The sequence below is a fragment of the Talpa occidentalis genome, unplaced genomic scaffold (assembly GCF_014898055.3).
Source record: "Talpa occidentalis isolate TD23 unplaced genomic scaffold, MPIMG_talOcc4v2.1 talOcc4.14, whole genome shotgun sequence".
NCBI lineage: Eukaryota > Metazoa > Chordata > Mammalia > Eulipotyphla > Talpidae > Talpa > Talpa occidentalis.
This window is the reverse complement of record NW_023601433.1, coordinates 3,203,665-3,230,316: the sequence shown is the minus strand read 5'-3', so window position 1 is coordinate 3,230,316 and position 26,652 is coordinate 3,203,665. Positions and strand designations below refer to the sequence as shown.

Here is a 26,652-nt window from a genome sequence, read left to right as displayed (position 1 = left end):
AGTCCACAATGAAGGCTGGAAAGCAGAGCTAATAAGCCCTAGGCCTTCAGCGACGGTGTGGCAGAACGAGACAGTTCCCACAGGGTGCCTGGCACACAGAGGGTGGTGGGCGTGCAGCCAGGGCCAATCCCACCTTCTCCTCCCCCTGACGACGAGCTGTGCTAAAAGGAGCCTCCTACTATATCAGGTATGAGTGATGTTTCAAAACCACTCAAAATGCTCAGCAGCTGCCAAGAGATGCTACGAGCGCTCCCAGGCCCACGGCCCGCCCCGGGTTTCACAGGCCTGTGTTTACAAACCCGAATCCATGCATCTCAGAGGCTCCCACTCACACCCCAGCTGTCCTTCCCCAGAACTCCGCGTGGAGAGTCTCTGGCAGAGTCACCGCCAGCTGGTGCCTCTGAGTGTTCCTGACACTCCGCCTGGTAGGAGAGAGGGAGGACCAGGAAGCCCTTCTGCTCCCCAGGGAGCCTGGGACCCCAGGCTGGAGAGCTGTGAGCAGGACATGTGGGGACTAGAGCAGCTGGGAGCAGGGGAGCACTTGGGAGACCTCCCTCTCTGGGCCGTGGTGGTTCCCACCATTCCGCCCTTCCCTGTGTGTCTGCAGGCAGGCGTGCTTGTGTGTGCATGCGTGCACATGCCTGCCCATGCACACACTCACACACGCCATCCCAGGACTCAGCCATCCTCTTACAAGCCACTCTCTGAGCACTAGCAGAGAGCCAGGGAGAAATACAAGCGCCCTGTCTGACCACAGCGAAGATGGTGGCGGGTGCTCTAAAATGCGTGCCTTGTGCAGCGGAGAGCATTTCTGCCCTTGCGCACACCCATTTCTCACAGCGCTGGCCATCAAATGTCAGGGACAATGGGGGGGAGCGCCTTAAGTCACGATCACTAGCCCCGCCCCCAGAGTTCTGATTAGCCAGACAGGGGTGGGCGGGACCCAAGAATTTGCATTTCGAACCGGGTCCCCTGATGTTGCTGATCCAGGGTCCGGGCACTGCGTCACAGCGCAGGCCAACCGAGTCACGTGACTCTCGAGCACTACCTGATGTGAATCCAGGTTGTGTGGGCTTGGGGACCGCAGATCCTGGCCTGCCGGAGCAGCTCTGACAGCTGCAGGAAGTGACAGTTGACAGCCCGATAGCAAAGAAAGAGACAGCAAACTATAAAAAGCAGACATGGGAACTCAAAAAGCAGAGCATTCTGAAGCCATCGCAGTGGATAAATTTACTATATTCCCCTAAATAAATCCTGAGGCAGCATTGTCTCCAAGCTGGAGAGACTTGATACAAAGATACAAAGTCCCTGAGATGAGGAGAAAGTGATACGAAGGCTGCTTAAGAGGGCAGAGAGATAGAAAATTAATTTCGTAAAAAAAAAAAAAAAAAAAAAAAACTACAACTACTTTGTTGGCAATAAAATCATCTGAGTATTCAATGGATTATTAATTTGGCAATCTGGAAAATTTTCCTCTGTGGACTCATTCATTTACCTCATTACACAGGGCTTTACTTACTGTGTGCTCTTGAATGCGTGTGCCCGTGTGCACATACATCCACACGTACCCACAAAGGCACACTCTTTATCCAGGCCTTTCCCAGCGCTGACTGCTGCTCATTCTCCGGGCCCCTCTTAAACATCACTTCCCCCTTGCCAACCAAGCCTGGTTGGCTCCCCAGTTAAAGCTGCCTTAGATGAGCCCGTGCTTCTTGGTTGTGGAAGCTCTCTCTTGCCAGAGTATGAGCCCCGAGAGGGAGTAGGGTCATAACTGCCTTTTTTCTAGGTGTTTCCATTAGCTAATAGTGTACAACATAGTAAGCTCAGAAGTGGATGTTAACTGCATAAATATCCAAACACTTGCCACTTTTCATTTACACTCTCACCCCAACACACACACACACATACACACACACACACGCCTCCTTCTCAAAGAAAATTAGGTCAAGGAGCACAGAGCACATGCCTTTAGGCAGCCCCACATTCTGGAAGCCAGCGTGACTTGTGCTTATTCCTGTTAGCAAGCAAGCACACAGTCCTCTAGAGGAGAGAACTCGGCTCCCCCAGCTCTTGGTTTCAATCAAGATTTGCATTTTCTGGGTGAGGCGGGGACAAGGAGGAGGATGCAAACTCAATTACCAAGTCTCCACCCTCTAACAGTTCCCAAGGAGCCCAGCTTCCCTCCCTCCACCCCCTTCTACTCCTGCCTGTACACTGAGGCCCTCCTGTGCTTTCGCAATGAGACCCACCATGAGGAGGACAGGGTTCGACACTCCTGGCCCGAAACACCGACAGATAGAAAGTGGAGCACAAAACTGACAGAGAAGAGAAAGCTGTGCTCCCCATAATTGATTCATTTGCCTGTAAATAAAGAGCATTAATGAGAGTCAGTCTGCACTAATCATCAGCAGGAACCCCCGACGGGCTGGGGGCGGAAGTAGCACGGATGCTCCTGCCTCACATAACTGATTGCATTAGCCACGGAGGATTCAAGGACATTGGAAGACTCCCTGACACACTCCCAGCCTGACAGCCCCACCTTCCCCACCCCAGGGCCAGGGCAGCCTGTGAGCCCCGAATCCATCCACTGCTTCAAGCGAAGAAGCCCCCCAAACAGGGTATGCGGGTGTGGGCTGACCCAGCAGGTGCTCAGCCCATGGAGGCCACTTTTCTCATGTCTCTTCTGGTCAAATTAAAATGGATTATGATTCTCCCCAAACGTCTAGCCAGAAGGTTTTCCCAAGAGACAATATAATGTTTTAAGGTGATAGTATTTCCTATTTACCACTTGTATTCCGGAGGCACATTTCTTAGACAGAATTCCTTTCCCTCCTATAAGTCAGAGGGTAGTAATTATGCTGTGGCAAGAAACTCCCTAAAATCTCATTGACTCTCAATTACCAAAGGTTATTTCCCATTCCTGGTGTTTGTCCCTCACAAGTCAGCGATGGCTTTGCTCGAAAATCCATGTGAAGGAGCAGCCTCTGCTGGAGATGGTCAGTCATCATGGCAGAAGGAACTTGAGCTTGCAGGAGCATGGGCTGGCTTTCATAGCTTTGTTACTAAGTCACATGACCATGCTTAGATTAAAAGGCAGGGACATATAATCATCTGGAGAAGAGTGCTAACGAGAAGGATGCCACACCTGACAGGAACAGCTTACAATCCTCCATCATAAGTCAGGGCTCCGCAGGGGTCCATCATCTGTACAATGGATGTGTCATTGCCAACCACACTAACCCCAGCTCATCACCCACACAGCCCCATCTCCATCACCTCCAGCCAGTCTTCACAACCGTATCAACTTCCCCCTCAACAACACAACATCATTATTTTTACCTGTCTAAACTTCATGCTCTCTGGAGAGGAAGGCCTGTCTAGAGAGAAGCTTATAGCTAACATTTTAACAGACAGTGCAATACCAGGAAAAGGAGGCTGAGGGGAGGAGATAGGAAGAGCAAATACAATCAGATATTTAAGAGACATGCCACAGTTTCATAACAAAAGCAACTGATTGTTCAGTCTTACAACCATCTTCGGATGTTAGTGGTTCACCTGCCTTACCTTGCTATCATTCATTTGTGGGGAAGCAGGGAAAAGAATTTATCTGTTGCCTCTCTCCTGGCTGCATCTCCCATAGGTCAAAGCCAACCCTAGGGACCATTTACTCCAAGGGTAAATGGGGCATTTACTCCATTACTTGCTCTTTTGAGATGCTTAAACTGAGTCAGTCCCAGCTTAAACTGGTCAGACCAGCTTAAACTGGTCTCTCCCAAACAGCCACTAAGAGGCCAGAGCTTCTTGGGGCCAAGTGCATTCTCATCAAGCCTCCTCCATCTGTAGAGGTGGGGATGGCAAAGCTGGAGATCTGGTTTTACTGCTATGGGAGCAATAAGTTCGGCCCTTGCTAAAGTTGCTCATCTGGAGAACAAGCTGTAGGCAGAGGAAAGAGATGGCACATGCACTTGGGGTGATATAAAAGTGGAGTCCAGTACAGTCCACCCCTTGCACCTTTCTGATCTTCTCAGACCCACTTGTAATATATGGGTCTCATATCAGAACAAAATAACTTCAATTCTTCCCTAAAAGGCAAGATGAAAATAAAGTTCTTCAAGGTAATGGCAAGTTGCAATCTCCTGCATGAATCAAAGGTTAGCAAATTTGCTGCCTCTCTACCAGTGCAGCTCGACCTGGAGTTGCTACGACTGATCTGCATCTTTGCTCTCGCTTGGCATCCGTTTTCACTGGTCTGGATTGCTACTCTGGTGGGATGATGTAGACTTTCGCCCTGAAGGAGTCTGAATCCTTTGTTGCCTCAACAATTTTTCCTGTAGATTCTAACCTATTCCTTGCGATTATTTTAAAGTCCTTGTCTACTAAAACCAACATCTGAATCAACTCTAGGTCTTTTTCTGTTGATTGGTTTTTCTCTTGACTGTAGGTCCTAATTCCCTGTTTCTTCTTAAGTCCAGTAATATCTTGAATATAGCTAGACATTGTGAGTGATATCTTATACACCTTCTGGATACTGTTATCTTCTTTAGACAAGTATTTATTTTGGCTCTACAAGCATTTAAATTACTAACAGATAAACTTGATCTTATAGAGGCTTTGTCTTAAGCTTTGTTAGGGTAAATATTCTTAGTCCCAAGTCCCTGTACCTGGTCCTTGCCCCTTGACCCTACACTTGTGGCATTTGAACAGAAAGCCTGAAGTGTATGCCAAACTTCTTTAATTTGGCAGAATGTGAATTCTAAATTGTGTGTCCACAGTGCTGGGGAGTTGCTGTCATATCTGCTTAGTAAGATCCCTAGAGATTTTTTCTGAGATTCCTTGGAACCTTGGCCTCTTCATAGCACAAAAGTCAGATACAGACTGGAGGAGAGATCTGTGCAGATTTGGGGGCTCCCTTTCACAAGACTCCTTTTTTCCTGAATATTCCCTTCCTCAATTTTCTGCCATTCTGGCCATCATGAACTCACCTTCTGTCTCCTCAGTCCATTAGGAATGTTGTGTGAACTCTCTTCCCATGCATGGAGCAGTCTGAGGAGCGCCTTCAGGGAAAAACAGACACACAAGGATCTCACCTTAGGTGTTTCCCCTCCTTTCGTTGGTTGTAGCCCCTCCACACACACAATTTCCATAGCCAGTAAAGACAAATGTTCCAAACTTCCATATCCTTTCCTCCCCGTGACAGGCAGAGACGAATTCCAGACAGTAAGTAAAGGAGGAAAAAGAGAAGTATCTTTGGAACATGGTGCATTCCACCAGTGCCAGAAGTTGGAAGGACAGAATCTTGTGAAAGCAAGAAAGCTGATCTGGGGAATTTCAAGAAATCCTCCTGAGCTCATTTGGTTGTGCACTGTCCGATCATTTCCAGAATTCCATATAAAGTGCTGCACTTGTTAATGAGCATGTTAATGACTCTTTAATTTACTCAGTGAAGACCAATTCATAAAACATTCATGCTCCATTATGCAGGATTTCCTCTGTCTCTTTGAAGTGAATCTTTCTCTCCCAGGAGAGACTAAGAATGGGAACGGGCAAAGCCTTTTTAAAACTGGGTTCCCAGATCGCTCTTCCTGCTAAAGTCAAGGAGGGACGAAGAGCAGAAGAAAGGGTTTTGGCAGGAGACTGGCCCAGAGTTAAGTCTCCACTCTGCTTCTTACCAGTTTTGTGGCCTTGGGTGAGTCAATTCTAATTAATAACAGCTGACATGTAGACCCCTCAGAGCCCTGCATGATTCAGATTCTTTCAAAGTTCATTTCACTTGATCCTTATAACTCCTTATTGAGCAAGTACTATTCCTATTCCTATTTCACAGATGAGCAAGCAGCGTGGAAGCCTGGGCAGGGGACGGCTTGTTCATGGTGTTTCCAGCTGCTGCACCCACCTGGGATGGAAGAAGCGGCTGGGTCGAAGCATCACAGTCTCGGGGCGTGAAAGGATGTGTCTCCTGGCTGTGTCCATCTGGCTTTGTGACTTTCAGACATGGGCCCTTAACCTTCTAGAAATTCTGTAAGTTTGCAAGCATCCCAGATTCAGTTTCTATTGCTGTGTAACACATCGCCACAAATTTGGTGACCTAAAATGTACCAGTTAGTGTCACACTTATTAACTCACGGCATCCGAGAGTCCAAAACCCAACACATTCTAGCTAAGTCCTCTGCTCAGGACCCCAGGGAATTCAGGAGGAAAGACTCACCCCTGAGTTCTTTTCAATTATTGACAGAACTGATTTCCTCATGGCTGTGTTATTAAGGTCCTATTATCTTAACTTGCAACGGGGGCCACTCCCAGGTCCGGAGACTGCTTGGATCCCAGTCCCGGGGCCATGCCGCCAGGCCACTCCTCTAGGCCAGCAGAAGCATGTCTCTGGTTCTTCCCTTGCCCGGTGTAACACAACTCAGACTCGAGGTCAACTGAAGTTTGCTTAATTCCACTGGAGCTTGAACTCAAAGTACAAGCATGTCTTTTGAAAGGGCAGTGGTTAAGGTAGAACAAGGTGCCCTGAGCTGGAATAGTGGCATTTCAGAAGATCCAGATGGCGCCAAGAGCTCTAAATCCTGACACTCGCTGAGCATCCTCGTTCCCCACATAGTGAGGTGCTTCATCCATGTAAGAGACCCTGTTCTGCGCTCACCAAGGAGAGTTAGGCTGTGAGGGGCCTCCTGTGACCTCAAGGACCCTCTCATCACCTCCAGATCTGTGTCAAGTGACAGTGTCCCCAGGAGACCAGGCGGTGGAGACAAACAGCACACCGAAGGAAAGGCAGGTGCCATTTTTTTATCAAAGATACGGAACAGAATTCTGGCTCCAGGTGAGACAGAGCAGGCACACGTGTGTCTCCCAGGGAGCGCACCTAGAAAACCTATCAGAGTGCGAGGAGTTGAGGGCTCTGAGAAGTATGAAGTAGAAGACGGGGACTGGAACAGAGCAAGAAGTGCCACTGAAGTGCTGGTCAGTGTCTGCTTTTCCTCCTGCTCACCCTGCCTGGACACAGAGAGCGCAGAGAAGAAGCACAACGAGGAATCCCTCGTTCTCACCCGAGGAATAAGAAGAGCCCCTGAGACTCACAGAAAGCTGGGGAGTCCTCTGTTTTTCTTTCTTTGTCTCCTGTTTTACGTCCTTCCCTGCCTGCCTGCCCTGCCTGCTTGCCTTCCTCACAGGGGTGTCAATGGCCTCAGTTTTCTAGCTCAAAGACCAAAAAGAGAGGCATCTTGTGATTTAACAGAGAGACACACGACACTTCCTTTCACCCAAATGTGTTGAGGCCCTGGGAGGGTGAGGAACCGGCCTGTGTTGCAGGGAGGAGAGGGCGACATGGACAGTCAGCGGGTGGAGCAGTGAAGCCCACTGCACCAATTAAGGTCACCATCTTCCACGGACATGGCTCATGGCACCCCAAGACAATTACAATAATAACATCAAAGATTATTGATCACAAATATAGGAATAATGAAAAAGTCTGGTTAGGGGGAGAATTTTGAAAACATGACGCGGAGACAAAAGGCGAATATAGGGTGTTGGGAAATGGTGCCTATAGACTTGCTCTATGCAGATCAATCAAACAAAACTCGAACTTGGGGGGAAAAAGCAATGTCTATGAAGTTCAACAAATTTGTTGAACACACAGCACATGAGGCGTGGCCGTACTGCTCCCGAGTCGGGGACACGTGGGCCGTACCGCACCCGAGTCGGGGACATGTGGGAGAAGCTGCCCTCTGCTACTAATGAACCACTGGCTGCATTTTTGTTTCTGTGACTCGGGACTCTGCTGTTTGAAAGGTCTTTGAACCGAAGGGAGGGTGCTTCTACCAGGGGTCACAGTACTGGATCACTGAAGTGGAGACCCACTGTGCACTGCTGTACAAAGGGCTGGTCCAGACCATCAAAGGCAGCCTCAGCACACAGGTGGGCAGAAAGGACTATTTCTGTAAACCGAGGGATTCCCTGGGGCGCCTATGAAATCCCAGGAACAAAAGTAAACAGAAGGTAACTTCTCACCCCCTACAGACTGAGCCAGAGGTGTTCAGATTCCCCAGGAATCAGAGTGGGGTCACCACACCAGCTAAAGAATGGCTGCCAGCTGACTCTTGCTGAGGCCCAGGGCACATGAATGGATAGTGGCGAGAGGGCATTATGAATACCCAGCACAGCTGCGTGCCCTGTTGCATAAATCAGTTCTACAGCAGCTGCCCACATCGCCTTGGCTTGCTGTGTCATGTACATATCTCTGTGTGTTCAATGAATTTTCTTTTTCTTCCGTCCCCCTTTCTCTACCATCTTACATAATCTGTGTGGGTGGCAGCTGACCTTACCACTTAGCCCACTGGCCATGGAACGTTAATATGGGGCAATAATGAAGAGGAGACATGGATATCACCCAGGAAACATGAACTCAGGTCTGATGCAGCCATGAATGGGCTTGGGTTGTTCCTTCGGGGACCTGCATTTTCCACGGCACAGTGGTGGCTGTGTTGTATGAAACAGCCACAGGTTACAGCTACTATTACAGTTGAAATGTAAGTACGACACCAGGCACATACTGATACTAGGCAGCAAAGGGGTGCACTGTGGTGGCATCTGTAACATTTGAACTCTTCCACCTTGTAAATGGCGCATTTCCAAGATGCCATCCCAAAACTACATTTCCCAGCCTCCCTTTTAAGGAAGCCTCCCTTTTAAAATGTCTTGCCACAAGGCCTTAAAAGCAGGAGAACAGGCTAATCATGAGAACCGTGAAGTTCCAGGCAAGTACAAGTTCATAGGAGGTTTTGCAGGAGCTGCAACAGAAGTTCTGGTGCAGGGCTTCCCCGGTGGCGCAGCGGTTGAGCGCTGGGTTGAGAAGCTGCCCGCGGCCTCTGCAGCGCCGGTTCGATCCCCGGCTGCTCCCCAGCCACCGGAGGAGGGTCCCACATGGCGCGCAGACCTCTCCTGCCCTCTCCTGCCGCCCGCTGCTCCCCTCAGCAGTGTGCTTGGGTCCTTCTGCCTGCTCTGCTCCCCGCTCTGGCTCTGGTGAATTCTCTCACCCTCCCGCGATTCTGACTGTGCCCAGTGCTTGTATAAATAAATAAAAATAAATCTTTAAAAAAAAAAAAAAAAGAAGTTCTGGTGCAGTGGGGCTGCCATGCGTGCTCTGCGGGGGTTGAGCAGAAGGCCATTACATCTGCAGGCTTTCCAGATGATAAACAGAGGTCACCAGGCACTGCTTAGCTCACGTCCATCTCTGGGGACGGCTGTGTCCTACTCTGTGTTGAACTCGTTCTTGGGGCAGGCTCTCCCCGTCTCCAGGGCTCCCATCAGCTCCACTCCAGTGGGAAGAGAGTTTCTTGTTCCAATAATTATTTTTAAAATCCCTGAAATTAATGAATCTTATGGACTCAGACTAGGCCCCTGCTTGATGCTGAACCAGTGGCCCACAAGCAATTGCTGCAGGATGAGCGGCCATGGGGAGGCAGCGCCCTGAGCCAGGACAGAGGAAGTTGGGGGGGGCCTTCTCCTGTGCACCTGCTGCAGGCACTTCTCCCCACCCCCACCCCGCCAGCAACTGGCCTTGCAGAGCAGAGGGACGGCCCAAAAGTGGACGCGCCACGGGAACCACTACCCAGGTGTTGCCTCCAAAAGGTGATGTGCGCTTGAGCCTGCAAGCTCCCCCTGAAGGATGGCGCCCCCCAAACCAGGTGCCACCACCTAGAAAGGGTGGATGCTGGGCAGGCGAGACCGCAGATGCCCAGATACAGGAAGCACAGCTCTGCCCTTCAGTCACACCTAGGAGGGGCGGCCAGGCTCTACCTGCCTGCTAAGACCCCCAGCTGGTCTCTCCTGCTGGCACTAGCACTCATGTCTGTGAACTTGGGACTCTCCCCTGGCATTTCGGGGCCTCCATCCCCTTCTTCGCCAAGGGGAGCCAGACAAAGGCTTTATGCCTTGTCATAAAGCCGCTTGGACACCTGTGGGGCACCCCACCTTTCCTCTGCAAGGGGAGCCCCGCTCAGCCCTCTGGCAATCAACAGGGACACGAGGGGATGAAAGACAAACAGGGGAGCCGGGTCAGTGCCCCTGCCTTTCACACAGATGGACCCACCCAGCTCTTCAGGCTGCTGTAAGGCCTGTCTGGGCTCCTCCCTTCCCCTGGACACGAGTGGCCCCAGCAAGTCAGCTGTGCCCCCGGAATTCCTCACTGAAGCATTTCTTCTAGGAAAATAATTGGATAGAAAAGCAAAGGTCCCACAGGTGGAAACTTAGCGCAGCAACTGTTAAGATAACACAAGTTTGAGATAAGCACCCTGAATAGGGCCCGGTGACGTAATTCCACAGATGATGTCATCGCTTGGGCGGCTGGTCAGGATGCAGGGCAACGCTGTGACGCGAGGAGAGCGGAAGGCACTCACACGCAAAGCACATCTACAGTCTGATCCCGTGGTCATCAACCATCACCTAGGTGTGTCCACAGGCAGAGACAAAGGGGGGAAGGTAGAAGGGGAGCCATATCACCTATGCCCTTAACTTCTCTTAGATCAACCCTGTGTACCCCAGAGATGGGGGCTCAGGGGTCAGAGACAGAAAGGAGAACTCAACCATCAGGGGCTCTGGCCTGCCCTCCCCAGCTCATGGCGGGGGACACAGGCCGCTAGAATATCCATCCCCCTGTGTCTTCCAGAATGTGGATGTCCTACAGGCTGTCGGCCCACTGTTGACCTTCCTGAGCCATCGTCCAGGGTGATTTTTCTCCTTCTGAGTGACTGCAGACTCCAGCCCTGTGGTCAGCTCTGACCCAACAAACTGTGGGCAGCGGTGACCCCTGGGAGAAGTCCTTTTTTTTTTTTCCTTATGATCCTCTCCCCCTCCAAGTTCCCTAAAACAAACACATATTCATGTAACAGGTGTTTAAAGGATGGGCAAGACCCCCCATCCCAAGAGAAGTGACTGACTGCCAGCAGGAAGCTCCATGTGGGGGCCTCCGCTTTGCCAGCCAGCAGGGTGGCTTCCTGCCGGCCTGGACAGCTGCCTGGGTGGCTCACGAAGCTGCTTTGGGCCCCTCTCAGCCCTTATCACCGAGGATCGTTGTGGTGATAGCATTAGGCCAGGCTGGACAGCCCTGGATGGCTGCAGGGCCCAGGGTGCCAGGCAGCTCGGGGCCATCTCAGCCCATCGCTCCCGGCCTCCATTAACCCTTGTTAGCGCTCATTACCAGCCAAGCCCAGACAGGCTGCCTCCACTCGGGGCCCGTGGCTTTTCTATTTTGAGAGGGCAACTTGGGCCAAATCATCAAATCTAGTTATGCCCTTGACGTTGTAGGTTGGCAGTGCTCTGACAGCCCCCTCCCTGTCCCCAAAGCAAGGACGGCCCTGCCCTGGTCCCCAGCAACCTGTAAACACACAGTCTTACAGAGACACCCCCCCACCATGTTCATACAGAGCTCGTATACCCTCCCAGGCCCACAACACGCTCCTACACACACACACACACACACACACGTGCACGCATGTATGCACGAAAAAGCATCCTAGATCACAGTGCCATCAACACACTCCAGGGCCCCGAGAGGCCCAGGCCACTTGCAGTTTTGAGGCTTCCAGAATAGTAAAGAATGAGGAATGACTACGACCGAATCCCCAAATTTGTAGCTGCTCTAAATGTTTACATTTAACAAATTAGCGCCATGTGTTTTAAATGCAATATAATTGAGTTATCCACAAAATCATTATAGGATGTATGAACTATTAATTCTGAGGGCAGTGCGCCCCAGCACGGCCACGTGCACAAGGCCTGGGATGGATGCCTGCTCCTCTCCATCTTGTCAGTGTCTCCGCGCAGCGAGCGCACCCTCATTCAGGGCCAGATCTAGAGCTCCTACCGGAGGCCCTCTGGAAGGGAGGGCCAGTCAAATGGCTCCTGTCAACTCCCATGCAAACACACACACACACTCCCACCCACAGTACCCACCCGGCCCTGCCAGGAGAAAGCCAGGGTCCTGGAGCTCTCTAGTCGCCTCGGTCACCCTGGACAGTCATGGGAACGCCTCGGGGCAGGAGGCACCCTCCCTGACACTTAGGTCAGTCCTCCCAGGGCCCAGCTTCCCCTGTCACCCTGGGTGGGTGGCCACTCTGCCAGCCTCAGTTCTTTCAGCTCGTGCCTGGCACAGCAGCCTGGACCACCTCCAATAGGGAGGATCACAAAGTCAACCATTCCAGGACTTCAAGCATCCTCTTCTTCCTCCTCCATGTAGCAACCCTGGGCTATTAGCCATCACCGCTCCATGCAAGGGTTCCACATGTTTGCCTGTGTCTGGGAAAGTGTAGCCTACACACACACACACACGCATACTGTAAAGGACAGTGTGGCGTCAGCAGAAGACCCTGGACTTCAGAGGCAAATGAGACACCTTGGAAATGTCCCTGGGGACTGGTCACACAGAGACTCACTCATCTCCTCTCAACCTTGGTTTTTCACCTTTAAAGCAGTTCTAGAAAGTGCAAGGCCGCCTCCTACGTCAGCAGCAGGACCTGCGGGAAGTGGTGGTAAAAGCACCCAGAAAGACCTTGCAGTCCTGTCTTTGCTGTATTTGATGCTTTTCTCCATCAGTCCCTCTGCTTGGGACTGATTTCTAGGAAATGATTCCCCCAGAGAACAAAAGTGCTAATTTCCAAGCAACACTCAATCGCCCGTGCAGTATGAGGCACTGAGACTCAAAATGGGAATCTAGTTCATCTGAAACCCCCAGGAACCTGTACCCCTGAATCATGCACAGCTGTAAACCAATGCTGTGTCAATTAAAAAATAATACAGAAAAGGGGACTCTGTTTGAACCCTCACTCCAGTTTTTCTCGGAACAAGTTGTATGCAGTTGGCAAAATAATTTGCAGACACTCAGCCTCAGTTTTCCCATCTGGGAAAGGGGTGCATTGGAACGAATCCCTGGGGTCCTCAGAGTCCACTCTAGAACTCTTCCAGAAGCAACTCTGTTATCCAAAGTGCACATCGACTTTCCCAGATTAGTCTGGGGACATGCCCAGTCCCTCCACATGCCCAGGCCCTGGGTAAATTCCAGGCCTGTCATGCTACAGGAAGTCTCAGCTCCCTCCACATCCTGCCCACTGAGCCAAACTGAGCCCGTGGAGCAAATGCCATGGAGGCTGCATCGAGGTAGAGGTCCTGGGCGCTGGGAGCTGGGAGGGTGAGGGAGAGTCCAAGATGATATTGAGGGAAGAAAGGAGGAACAGAGCAGAGCAGGTGGGCATGGGGTGTGGCATGGAAAATGGTGCAGGCCCATTTGCGGCGGTGCTAGCTGGATGGTAGAGGGTAGCTCAGACCATGAGGGACTGGCAAGCCCTGGGCCATGGCCCAGGGAGCACCAGCCTCGATGATCACAGGGAGAGGGGGCCAGAAGGGACAGGCCATGCTGACCTAAAGGCTCAGCCCTTTCTCAGCCTCTCCCAGTCAGCCAGTAAAAGACCTGAAGGGGAAATTCTGAGAAACTGTGTTCCCATCCAGGAACAGGAATGACACAGCAGTCAACATGTATCTTGCCACTGCTTACAGTCCCTTCTGGAAGCTTTTTGCACTAAACCTCCAGTACCATGCTCTTCCACCACTGATTCAGCAAGCTCTGGGCCTCCTACCCACCACAGCATAGCAGCAGGGAGAAGTCCCACCCAGAAAGCCGCCCCCCACACACACACACCTGCCTTTGCCGGCTCTGACGGGGCTGGTCCTGGCTCCAGCAAGCTCCATGAACCGCTGTCTCGTGAGCATCAACCACTGGGAGCCTGGGGGGGCTCTGCTTTGCCTGAAACATAAAAGTGGGGGGTGAGAAGGAGGTGGTTCCCCCAAAGCATAAAAAACTGCCCCCAGAAAGGGAGAGCTGGTGCTGGGAACAGGATGATAGCCACCCGCCTCAGGTGTGTCCCTGTACTCCTGCAGCACCCGGCCTTGTGACCTGATCAAGTCCACGACACTGGAAAGCAAGCAGGACTCTAAGGCAGACTCCCCAAGGGAAGCTGGATCATGCTCCCTAGTGGGTGCCTGGTGCACCTTGTTGCAGACAAGGTGATTGTCCGCAGACATTTCATTAGCAGATCTCCGTGAGGCGGCCTGCCAAGGCGCTTCCTAGTTGCCTTGTGGGTTCTGAATATCAACCTGAGAGTGCCTGGGAAGCAGCTGGAGAGCCCCCTAAAACATAGATTTCCCACCCAGTCCACAAGCTGGACTCAGGAGGTCTGGGGCCTGGGGCTCTGCATTCCCATCAGCTCCCAGGCGATGCTGACACCGCTGGGCCAGCCCTGCCTGGAGTCATGCTGCTCCGTGGAACCTTGAGGAGCCCCCCTGAACAAGAACCGGACCACATTCGGGATAAAACTATATTCAAAACATGCTCCCATGGCGTCTGTATTAAAAGAGCATTTTCAAATGGTTTTGCTCGATGGGGCTCCTAATGAAAGGTCTAGAATTTTCAGAACTATCTGGTAAAAGAGGCATTCAATTAAAGTGATTCAATTTTTAAGGGCATTTGTCCCTTCATGGAGGCAAAGCCATGATTTTCTAATTAAAAGCTAATTACTGGCTATTAGGCTGGTCTCCCAACTCTCAGTGCATTGAAGAGGAGGGAGAAGGGCCTGGGGGCTGTGCTGGACACCCCCGAAGTGAAAGAAAGAAAGGGATTTCTGCACCCCTGCAGAATGAAACTCATACCTGTGTCTTCATGCATTCAACTAGCATCTTAAGCACTTTTTTAAAAAGACACTTTAAAATACCCATGAAAGCCCTTCAGGGGGGTCCTGATTTCATGGGATAAATACCAGAGTTCACATGGCCCATGAGGACTGACCAGGCTCCTGCCCACCTCTCCAGCCTCATCTCATACCACTTGTTCCCTGGTTTGGGGCTCAGCCTCACCAGGCTTCTCTCCTTTGGTTCCTTCAATGCCCCAAGTAATTTCCTGCCTCAGAGCCCTCGCAAATGCTGTTGCTTCCACCAGAGAGGTCCTGTCAACATCAGTGGCAATGTCACCTCCTCACATAGACCTTCCCTGATCAATCCTCCCTTAGTCTGTTCTTGTCTTTTAGAGAACTCATCCATAATATAAACTTCAGCTTCCATAAACAAGTAAAAACACAGCACACTGGCAATACAACATTTCAAATCAGAAGAATGAAGGATGCAGTGCACAATAAACGATGTTGGGATAAGGTGTCTGTAGCGGCAGGATGGGCACTGAGCAGGATCTATGACCCGAGAAGATGGGCAAAAGGAGTGTCCTGGAGCCCTCGGTGGCTTTTCAGGCTTTTATTGGGATTTACCAGGTACACGGCAGGCAGAGGTGCTGGGGGGGCGGGAGGCTGGCAGGCCTCTCAGCCCCCAGCGAGTCTTCACTCTTTCTGGTCTCTCCGGCGTTCTCTCGTGGTCTCTGCTGCTCTTTCTTTTGTTCTCGTCCTGCTATTCCACTGGCATCCCCGTGACGCCGCCCTTATAAGCTCTGTCTCTCAGCCCAGGTATACCCACTTACATATGCCCACACCCTATTTCAGGTGCCCGCCATCAGGCATTCATTCAGGACCGCAGATGGTGGGAGGGCAGAAAAGCCTGATACCTTTTACTTACCCTGCAGTGTCTCTAGCTAGAAGCGGGGGAAGTCTGATCTCAACCTTATTCCTTATGTCAAAATCAATTTTTGATGGAAGAAAGGTTCCAATGTATAAAATAAAATCACACAAGTACCAGAACCACTTTTACACTCTTGGAGTGGGAAAGGCCTTTTACAAAGTCTGATTACAAACCCAGAAACTATGATAGAAAAGACTGATTACACTAACTTCACAAAAATAAAAAATTTTCTTTATAAAAAATGTTAAACAGAATGATAAGAAGAACAGCAAATAGCGGGAACTATCTGTAACATCTATCACAGACATAAAGCTAATTCCCTTAATATATAAAGAGTTTCTACAAATCAATAAGCTCACAGTCCAACAGAAAAATGTGGACAAAATAAAGTAGTTAATAATACCTGAAATAAATGGATTTTAAAATATAAAAAAAATCAGTAATTTTAAATGAGATACCATTTTTACCTATCAGATTGGCCAAGCTGACAAAGCTTAATAGCAAATTATTGACAAGAGTATGAAGAAAATAACTCTCTCATTCTATGTATTTTCAATGCCTGTGACCTTTGTAGAAGCAATAAACAATAATATTTAAATTGTGTAGAGTCTTTAATTCAGCAGTTGCAATTCCAGAAAATTATCCTACGCCTATGCTTGCATTTGTGTGAAATGACTTATGTAGAAGAATATTCACTGCGGCGTTGTTAAAAATTCAAAAGACTGGAAACAAACTAAATATCCTTCAATATCAGACTGGTTAAATAAATTATGATCCAATCCATACAATCGAATACTATGCAGCCTTTAAAATGAATGAGGCAGCTCCCAGAGCGGATGTGGAGCCTTCTCTAAGATACACTATGATGTGGAAAAGCAAGTCATTGAAGAGGGTGCATGCCACAAGAGAATGGGTGTTTAAAAATAAAAGAATATGCACTCATAGACTTGTATGTGCATTGACTAACTCAGAGAGAACCACAAGTGGCTGGTAGTCAAGGCCGACTTCCAGGAAGGGAACCAAGAGGGAGATTTCTTTTCACGGCAACATCCTCTGTGACTTTTGAATTTTGCACATACTCTGCATCGAAATGAATTTTTGATTACGAATAAATGAATTTGAAGTTATTTCACAGCGGGAAAATACCACAAGGAAAAAAAAAAAAAACAGAAACAAAATGTTACCAGGCATTACAAGGGGGTGGTGGGAGTGCCTTCTACTTGCTCTTTGTGTTTTTCTATATTTAACCTTATTTTTTTAGCAAGTATGTACTGATTTAAAGTGGGGGAAAGAATAATTTTTTTAAAGTATTGGCAGAGTCACTCATCAGCATCTTTCCCGTTGAGCCATGCATGTTCCCAGCTGGAGGTGGCATGAAATCCCCTCGCCACTTCTGTTGTCCTCAGCATCCTTGCATGTGATTTCTGGGGAAACAGGTCGCTCCTCTGGTCCCATTCCAAGCACTTGGGGGTGGGAGTTCTGCTTGAATGACAGCTCAGTTCCACCTCTAAGAGCTTCCTGGGGATCCCCCCGCCCCGAACACTTGGAAAGACCACAAAAGAACACTGAACATTTGAGCTGCACTCTGGGGGCTGCCACTGAGAGCTGCAATGCCAACTCCTGTCCCCTCCGGGAGCCAGGGAGGCTGATGTTCTGAGAAGGAAAGTGGCTCCGTGGCTTGTGGTGGTGCTCACAGCCCCACGCCATGAGAGCAGGAGGTCAATCCAGGTCTTCACCCTGCAGCGTGCCAGCCCTTCCCGCGTCAAGAGGGGCGGAGGAGAGCAGATGGGCTCCCCCAAGTGGGTCTGTTCCCTGGGCGCCCGGCGGGGTCTGGCTCCTGCCTTCCTGATGGTTTGACATCAGGAAACTTAATGACCCCTGGGGAAACTACCCTCCTGGGGTCAGCAGATTACTGGAGATAGTACAGGCAGGCACACCCCACTTAGCAGCGGGGTATGTTCTAAAACCACATCGTTAGGTGATGCTGTCATTAAGCAAATGTCATGGCAGGTAGTGACAAAGTCTGATGGTGCAGGCAGCCCCACCTACGGGGTCCAGGCTGATGGGACCACCGTCCATGTGGCTGTGGTCCCTTCTTGACCAGAACAGTGGTCACGTGACGGTGTGCGATGCCTGATGGGAAACTTGCCCAAGAGCATGCCTTTGAATCAACAGTTCAAACTCACCCCAGCACCCTGGGCTCTTACATTGGGGACTGGCACACCGCTCCTTCTGCTTACTGCAGGGGCAGTCGTCAGAGAACTTGGGGCAGTCCCCCTACTCCAAGCCCCCTGGAGTTATCCAAACTAGTCTTCCCCTGCTCACCCACGCCCTCCCACAAACCACTAAAATCAAGACAACACGCCCGGTCCCACACCTCTTCTGCTGTCTCCTACGTGACCTGTAGCTTCCCCATTTCGCCCTGCAGAGCTCAGCATGCGCCCCCTCGGGGACTGAGGCAAGCGATCTCTTCAACGGCAGGGCCCTTAGTAGCCCTCCCTGCTGTCATGCCAACGACATGGGATCGGAAGTGAAGGCGAACATTGCCAGGGCTGGTCTAGAAGAGGCCCACAAGTCTCTTCCCATCTCTCTCTCCAGGTCTCTCCCCCTCTCTCTTCCTCTTGGCTGGGAGGTATTTTCAGGTCCTAGGAGAGGGTTGTCACAGGGAAAGCACCTGTCAGCACACGAGTACCTGCATTTGAGCTAAACAACGAGCTTCGTTGCATTAGGAGACAGCAGCCCTGACCTCGTCTGCTTCGGCGGTTGGGCCCCCGACTAAGTCTGTTGCCAAAACATGTCTTTGGTTACTTCCACCTCCCATCAAAGACCTGCCTGTCTCCCAGACTTCTGCCTCCCTTTTCCACTCCTCCAGGGTCATGGAGTAAACAGTTTCCCTGAGAAGAACACCCTATTATATCAGGGAGACACCCCCAAATTTAATTCCACAATGTCTTCTAAGCACCTGCCCGGTGCCAGACAAATGTCCCCACCCTGAGGGCTGAGGACTGGCCACTGGAGCCAGAGTGGGCTCAGTGTGGGCCCAAAGCACAGAGTACCCACCATCTTGGCCACAGGTGCTTCCACCGCCAGGACTGCGGGTTTCACCAGCAAAAGAACAGAAGGAGGAGGTGGGGGGTAGAATGTTGCCTCATGGTCTGCAGCGGATGTGGGTACGTGCACGGAGGCACCGACGTCGGGGGAATATTCTGTGCATGTGGTCTTCTCATGGGCTTCAGGGCCTCTGAGGAGCCCACTGGGGGGCTGTTCCAGACATCCTGGTGTGTGTTAGGAGCATTTCTGTCACAGGACACTAAAAACCCACCCAAATTGTCCTCAATCAAATAAAGATTTGCCTTATTGGCAAGTGTGACACAGGTAGTGAAAAAATTCCAAGGTAGATCTGGCTTCAGCTTGGGCTGGATATAGGTGCTCAAGGAGTATCACCAAAACTTGGTTCTTCATCTCAAAGGTCCTCTTCCGCTGATGGGACCCATTCCTTTAAAGACTCTCCTGACAGAATCACAGATGACTAAGTCAGTGGCTCCAACATTCAAGTCCTACAAGAAAGTGAGAGTCCACTTCCCCAATTCTGCAACAAACAGAAGTCCCAGAGTTAAATCTGATTGGCTGCCTTGAGTTGCATGCTACTTTCTGACGCACTCGCTGTCAGCAGGGGAAGGAAAGGCGCTGATAGTGTGAGCCTAAGATGCATCAGCCTGGGGCCAGGAGGCGGCTAATCAACCCACACAGGTTGAGAGAGAACAGGAGGGAGATCCTCAGATAAAATTACAAAAATATAGACAATGGATGCTTAAAAGGCAAATAACACAAGTCCGCTACAGCAAGTGTCCTAAGCTGGGTATCGACCATGCGTAGTTCCCACTGCAGCTGGAAACCCGCATAGAAAGAATCTACTCAGTGGCTCGTTGGCGATCGTGTCCTCCTCCCCAGACTAATTCTTACTCATCATTTTGTCCCCTCAAGTGCCTCGTGCAGGACCCTCCTGCTAACAGCAGGGCTTCACTTCTGCTTCTGGATCGAGATGAATCTCTGTTGTGAGCTTAATTTCACCTCCCCCAGCCCTTGCAAGAGGCATTAGTAACCTCAATTTACGAGAAGAAAACTGGAGGTCAGTAAAGCCAAGGAACTCGTCCACTGCTAAGTGTCCTGCCCGTGGGTGAGTGTCGGGCCCATCTCAGCCCAAAGAGAGGTTCTTGCCTCTCCACTGCACAGTCACCTGGGAGTGAGGGGAGCCCTTGGCACCAGCTCGTCCCTGCTGCTCCAGTCCAGATGGACTCAGATGCAGTAAACCTCTTGTCTCCCGCTCAGCTGGCTGCTCAGGATGTGGAGAAGGTCTGCTGCTGTGTCATGTGGCCAGGGCAACAGGAGTGGGTGGGGGGTAGAGGGGAGCAGGGGCAGGGAACACAGGGGCCAGTGATAAACGCTGGGCTGAGCCTGCGGTGCCAGGAGGCCTGATGGGCCTTTTTTTAATGCCCATCTCCCGCCACCCTTTCGGCCTCTACTGAGACCGGGCAAGGCTGAGCTGTGAACCTCATTTATTGACATTCCAAACCCAAAGGTTTGTTTCTCTAAGATTCCGCTGAGAATGCATTTAAAAAAAAAAAAAACCAATGACTCCAGTCACTGAAAAGCATTCCTGTCCATTTGGTGACTGCCTTTGAAAGAACTTATATGCCTCTGAGCATTTGTTTACTTAATATATCCAAATTAAATTTAGAATATTCACAGTATTGATATTAAATATGTCACTTATTTTGAACTGTATAGAAGTGTTTACAGGAACTGGATGCATTTCCAAGTATTTATACTTCTAAATTAACCTTTGAATTTCTGCAAAGTGCTTGTTAAGCATGTCACTTTTTCTTTTAACACAGTACAGAAACAGATTCACAAGAATTGCATTGTTTTTGTGCATCTGTTTGCCTGATCAAAAATCCACATAAGCTTGTGCATTTATTTAATAAATGGAAGGATTTAAGTTTTCAAGAAGAGCAAGGATGACTAACCCAATGTAGGGATTCTCTGAAAGGCAAAGGAACTGCTTACACAACATTAGAGAAGCAATGAAACAGACTCTAAAGCTGAAATAAAACAGACACAACAAAGATAAGCAGAGGCCAAAGGAGGAAAGAAAAAACTAGAAATGGGAGATCGAAAATGCTGCAGAACTGACAGACACACAGACATCCCAGAGAGGAATCACCAAGAGTTGCCGTGGACTGCATGTCTGTGCCCGCCTGAAATCCCCAGGTGAAGCCCCCACCCCAGTGAGAGGATACTAGGCGGCGAGGTCTTTGGAGATCACTTACTCTAGGTAGGTCATGAGGGTGGACTCCCCACAAGGGCATCAGCGCCTTCATAAGATGAGGAAGGAACCCAGACTTCCTCCCTCCCCCGCATGAGGAGAGAGCAGGAGATGACTGTCCACAAGCCGGGACACGTACCCCAGAACCAAAACTGCTGGTATCTTGAATGCGGACTTCCAGCCTCCAGAACTGTGCGAAAACTGCCTATTGTTTAAACCACTTGGTCTAGGGCATTCTGTTATAGCAGCATGTTTATATCCAAGAAAGGAAATAAGCAGCAAATAACGAGCATTACGGTGAACTCCAACTCTCTTCACCTCTTGGGCCCAAGGGTGCCCTCCATATTCCACAGCACAGGTGCCTGGTTTTTTCAAGGATCCCCTCAAGCCCCAGGGAAACCTTCTGGCAGAACTTCAAATCCTGGAGAATGATAAGCTCTGTCAAAAGTTTGATCATAGGGTTCATTAAGGATTATATTTGAGAAGAATAAGATTAACTGTTCTCCACAAAGTTGATGAAAAACTGGTTTTATTAATAGCGAGGGAGAGCTGCCAGAAGAAAGTGTGTTGAGCCTCCCCTGTGGTGCAGCGGTTGAGCGCTGGGTTGAGAAGCTGCCTGCGGCCTCTGTGGCGCAGAGTCGATCCCCGGCTGCTCCCCGGCCACCGGAGGAGGGTCCCACATGGCGCGCAGACCTCTCCTGCCACCCGCTGCTCCCCTCAGCAGTGTACTTCGGTCCTTCTGCCTGCTCTGCTCCCTGCTCTGGCTCTGGTGAATTCTCTCACCCTCCACATGTCTGACTGTACCCAATGCTTGTATAAATAAATAAATAAATCTTTAAAAAAAAAAAAAAAAAAAAGTGTGTTAGCAAGGCTGGGGACAGCTCACTTCCCATCAGCCCCTGTCCCAGGCCATCCTCTACCTCTTGGGTCCTCCTAACAGGCTTCCTGACCCAACCCTCAGACCCTCACTGGACTTGGAGATGGGGTGACTTGGTATTCTGTCCAGATCCTTGCAATTACACATCAAAGCAGACTTGGCAGTTTGGTTCAAGGTCAGCCCTACCCAGCTAATTAGTCTCCCCAACACTCTCTCTCCCCCACCACACACACTCTCTCTCTCTCTCTCTCTCTCTCCCCCCCCCCCCAGCAACCTCAGTTCTTTCTAGCTCCCCACCAGGAGACCCCATCCTGCCTGTTCTGCAGTTGGACTCTACAACGCATGGACTTAGGTGGTGGGAGGATTGTCAACCACAAGACCAATGACCTTATCAAGCAGAGTCTTTACATTTTCCACCATCACTGAGCTTGTGGAAACAGGAGCACATTAAGAACATAAGCATGATAGATTCTCTAATATAAAAAGATGTTCGCAAACATCTCAAACCATCTTTCAGAGAAGTAAGATATTACAAATCACAGCTACCCCAACAACAATGATTCAACAATCAATAAAGGATTTCAGCCCAGGGGCTACAAACGCATGGCCCATGGGCTCAGAACAGTTAAGCCACAGAAGCATTTCCTTCAGGCTGTATAACTTTTTGAAACATTAGAATTTGTTGACAACTTGAAAATGAGATGATCTTGCATTAGAGGAACAATCACCTGACTCAGTTGGGATGAAGAGGTCATGAAAGGCAGCCATTCCACCAGAACACTGAGAAACTATTAAGCCACAAAAGCAAATTTTATAAACCCCTCAAAGAGTGAAGGATGCAGAGAAATCTAGATGAACAAAGTTCTTATGATAGACAAACCTTTCACAAAGGAATAGAGACCCAATGGTTGTTTTTGTTCTTGGGGACATGGACAGGTGAGGAAGCAAGCCTGCAATAGGGGTAATTGCTGAACTAAGGGAAAACCAAGCTCATTTGTAACAACCACAAGGGCTGGCATGATGGGTTGGCATCTGATTGGGCCACATGTAGATGGCACTCCCTGCCTGCCAATTCTCCCCCACAGAATGTTTGTTGAGGATGCAGCAGCAGGCAGACCTGGGCTGGGAAACAGAGCAAGAGATCAAAAGCCAGTAAAAAGAAATCAAAGCGAAATATCATCATCACTAAATATGTAAATCAGGAGAACGCCTGATCCCATCCTCAAGATATTTAAGGCCAGTGTTAGATAAAATCATTGTTTTACTACCGAGAGAAGAAAGGACATCACCTTTGGGGGATAAAACTTACCTACTTCAGTTTACGCTGTTCTTTTTTCACAACATCTAGTTCACATCCAAAGATACAATAAACATAAAGAAGAATGACAACTCTACTAAAGAGAACAATGATCAGTAGAAGACGACCTGCAGATGACCTAGAAAATGAATTAACAGACAAGAACTTTAAAATGACAAATTGAACATTTTAAGAAATTAGTGGAAATTGTAAACATAATTGGGAAAAAGATGAAGAATTTCATTAGAAAAACAGACACTAAAAAAGAAGCAAGTAAAAATTTCAGATTTAAAAATATAAATATCTGAAATGAAGTGTAACTTTATAGTGGGCTGAAAAAGCAGAAGAAATGATGAGTAAAATTTTTAAAAAAGGTCAATAAGAAAGGTAACAAAACTGAAGCACAAAGAGGAAAGGGAAATTAAGAAGAAAAGAAAAGCCAGAATGCAGCATCTGAGTGCTGTGGGGAAAAGTCAAACGGCCTGTATAAATACAGCTGGAGTTCAAAAAGAGAAGGAGAAAGATAATTGGGGAAAGGAAGTATTTGAGGGGATAATTACCAGAATTTTTGAAACTTTGTGAAACATATAACCCAGAGATCCAAGAGGTTCAGTAAATTCCAAGTTGGATAAATACAAAGAATACCACATCTAACCACATTATAGTCAAACCACTGAAAACCAAAGATGAGGACAAACTCCTAGAGCAGTCAGAGAAAAGACAGACATTCGATTTAGAGGAATAACCACAGGATTTACAGCAAGCATCTCAACAATACAAACAATGTACCCAGCAAACAATGGAATTCAGAAAACAACGGGATCACAAGGTTTAGGTGCGGCAAGAAAAAACTGTCAATTTAAAATTTAACATGCTGGAAAAACATAACTCAAAAATGATAATAAAATAAAGACATCTTCAGAAAAACCAAAAAAGAGAATATTCATCACCAGTAAACTGCATCAAAAGAAATACTAAAGGAAGCTCTTCAGACTGAGAAACAGATGGGGGTCCAGATCTTCAGGGAAAAATGAAGAATATACATAGACACAAAATAGTTGTATATATACACATATACAAGGACTTAAGCAAAAATATAATAGCATTGAATTTGGGAGTTTATATCATATCTAGATATAAAAAACAGGAAAATAGCACAACTTGTGGGGGAGGTGAAAGGAATCATACTCTGTAAGATTCTTACATTTTTCAAAAGTATAATACTAATCAGTACTAATTACTAATAATTTCCTAAATGTGAAAAGTTAAGGATGCATATTATCATTTCTAGAACAGACACGCATATAATATAAAGAAGTGTAGTTCAAAGGCCAAAAGAGGAATAAAATTGGAATAATAAAAATCCTTGACTGATTCTAAAGAAGGTGAGAAATGAGAAATGTATAAGAGGCTGAATGCATAGTAAGAGCTAAACTTAAAACCAGCCATATTTTTATTTATACTAAATGCAAATACACCAGACACTTCCTTTTTTTTTTTTAAGTTTGTTTGAATAAAGAATTAAGCTCAAATTATGTTGTTTGCAAGAGACACATTTTAAATATAAGGACACAGTTTGGAAGTAAAAAGATGAAAAAAAGACATACCAAGTAAATTTTAATCAGAAGAGAGCTGGTGTGGCTATAATTCACATCAGAGCGATTGACTCCAAGTCAGGGAATATTGCTAGGAAAAAAAAAAAGGATGTTACAATGATTAAAGAGTCAGTTCATAAGGAAGACCTAACTAACCATCATAAATGCCTAGTAAGAGAATCTCAACATAAACAAAACAAAAATTAACATAAGTAAGAAATAAATCCACAAAGCTTAATATTTTTATTTGGTGGTAATAAAAACACCATAAAGTACATAGAAGACTAGAACATTCTCCGCCACCTTGACCCAATTAAAATTCATAGAAGACAATACTCAACAGTTACAGAATATAATGTCTATGAAATTCACGTGGAACAATCATGAAAATAATCCACATGCTGGGACATTAAGCAAGTCTTGATAAATCTCAAAGGACTAAAATCCTACAGAGTATGTTCTCTGACCACACTCTCTCAAGGGCCCCATAAACCACTCCTGTGTGTATTTACACCAGACAGATGAGGGCGTGTGTCCACAAAGAAAACTTACACGTGAAAGTTCACAGCAACTTTATGCACAAAAGAACTGGAAACCATCAAATGGATCTCAACAAGAGCTTGGGTAAATAAATTGGGTGTCACTCAACAATAAAAAGAAATGAACTACTGATATCTGCAAGATGGATAAATCTCAAGAGTATTATATTGAACAAAAGAACCCAAACACTGTAAGATTTTATTCATAGAAGGTAAACATCAGACAAAACTTATAGATACAGGAGTTAGGAGTTACCTTTGGTGGGAGACGGGTAGCTAGTGACTTGAAAAGAGCATAAGGGAACCTTCTGGGGATGGAAATGTTCCATATCTTTATATGGATGCTGGAACATATGTATGTAAGAATTCATCCTGATTTGTGCATTTTTTCCCATGCAGATTGGCCCTAAAAATAAAATCCTGTATATATCTTGCTTCTTTTGAAAGTATGAGATGATCTGGCAACAGTGTCCACGTTTGGCCACAAATGGCTGTGGTAATCCCACTTCACCACAGACCCCACCACTCTCTATTGTTCACCTATCACATTTATTTCTGCTACTGTCTGATTCCATTCATTTCCAGGCCCCGCCATTTCAGCTTGTATGTCAGGCTGGGAGTCCAGAGTGAGGACACCTAGCAGCCACCTACCGGAGGACCATCAGCTAGCAGACTAATTGCTCTAGTTGTGTTTCTGCCTGGCCCTTGGAAGTAGGTCTACTTTATACCAAGCCACCAATGCAGTGGGGCAAGAAACCTCAAACAGAGATCCTGAACTTCTGAACACTGAAGATCATTCAAGCAATTAATTAGAGAAATAAAAGAAATGGGATGATATTTGCATCCCAAGCTGGTGAAGCAGGTCACATGGATTACATTTTTAATCATTTAGGCAAATTCTCTGCAAATTTTATTTGAACAGAGATGTACATTCCCCGGTACCCCAGTTCCTCCAAACATCAGGTCCTCCTTTGTCCTGTGGCTGGGGGCACTGTTAGGAGGGCACCACCCAGGGATGCTGACAGCAACAGGCCGAGCATCATGTTACAAACCGGGTTCCTTCCACTGCTGGCCCGGCAGCTCAGGCCTGGGATTCTGTCACTGATCCACGGTGTCTGGCACAGCCTGGATCGCTGACAGCAATGGGGCCACATCACAGGAGCAGGATCCCCATAACTGTTTCAGCAAAAGAAGGGTGAGCGGTCTAGCAGCAGAGGAAGGGGAAGGTCAGCTTACAGAGGAGGAGGAGGAGATGCTGGAGGCAGGTGCTTATTTGCCAGCCAGTAGGGGACTGGTGTGTATTCAGCAGCCTCACCCTCAGTGGGCTGGGGCTGAGCTGAGCCGGATTCAGTTCACACCCAGCGGCTTGAGCGCCTCCGCCCTACTCAGCCTTCAGTGACACCACACTGGTG

General features: G+C 48.3%; 1 long non-coding RNA gene across 3 annotated transcripts in view; it reads right to left on the bottom strand.

Annotated features, from left to right (window-relative positions):
* Positions 1-26,652, bottom strand: part of LOC129145705 (uncharacterized) — an 83,514-nt gene that overhangs the window by 54,837 nt on the left and 2,025 nt on the right. The window contains exons 2-4 of one of the 3 annotated variants that reach the window (XR_008551630.1): positions 24,714-24,792; positions 23,119-23,245; positions 22,472-22,931 (exon numbers count right to left, since the gene is read on the bottom strand). This is a non-coding gene — a long non-coding RNA (uncharacterized LOC129145705). Of the gene's footprint in view, positions 1-13,687; positions 13,793-21,630; positions 21,766-22,471; positions 22,932-23,118; positions 23,246-24,713; positions 24,793-26,652 lie in introns of those variants that run through there. The other 2 variants (XR_008551631.1, XR_008551632.1) reach the window with 2 other exon arrangements.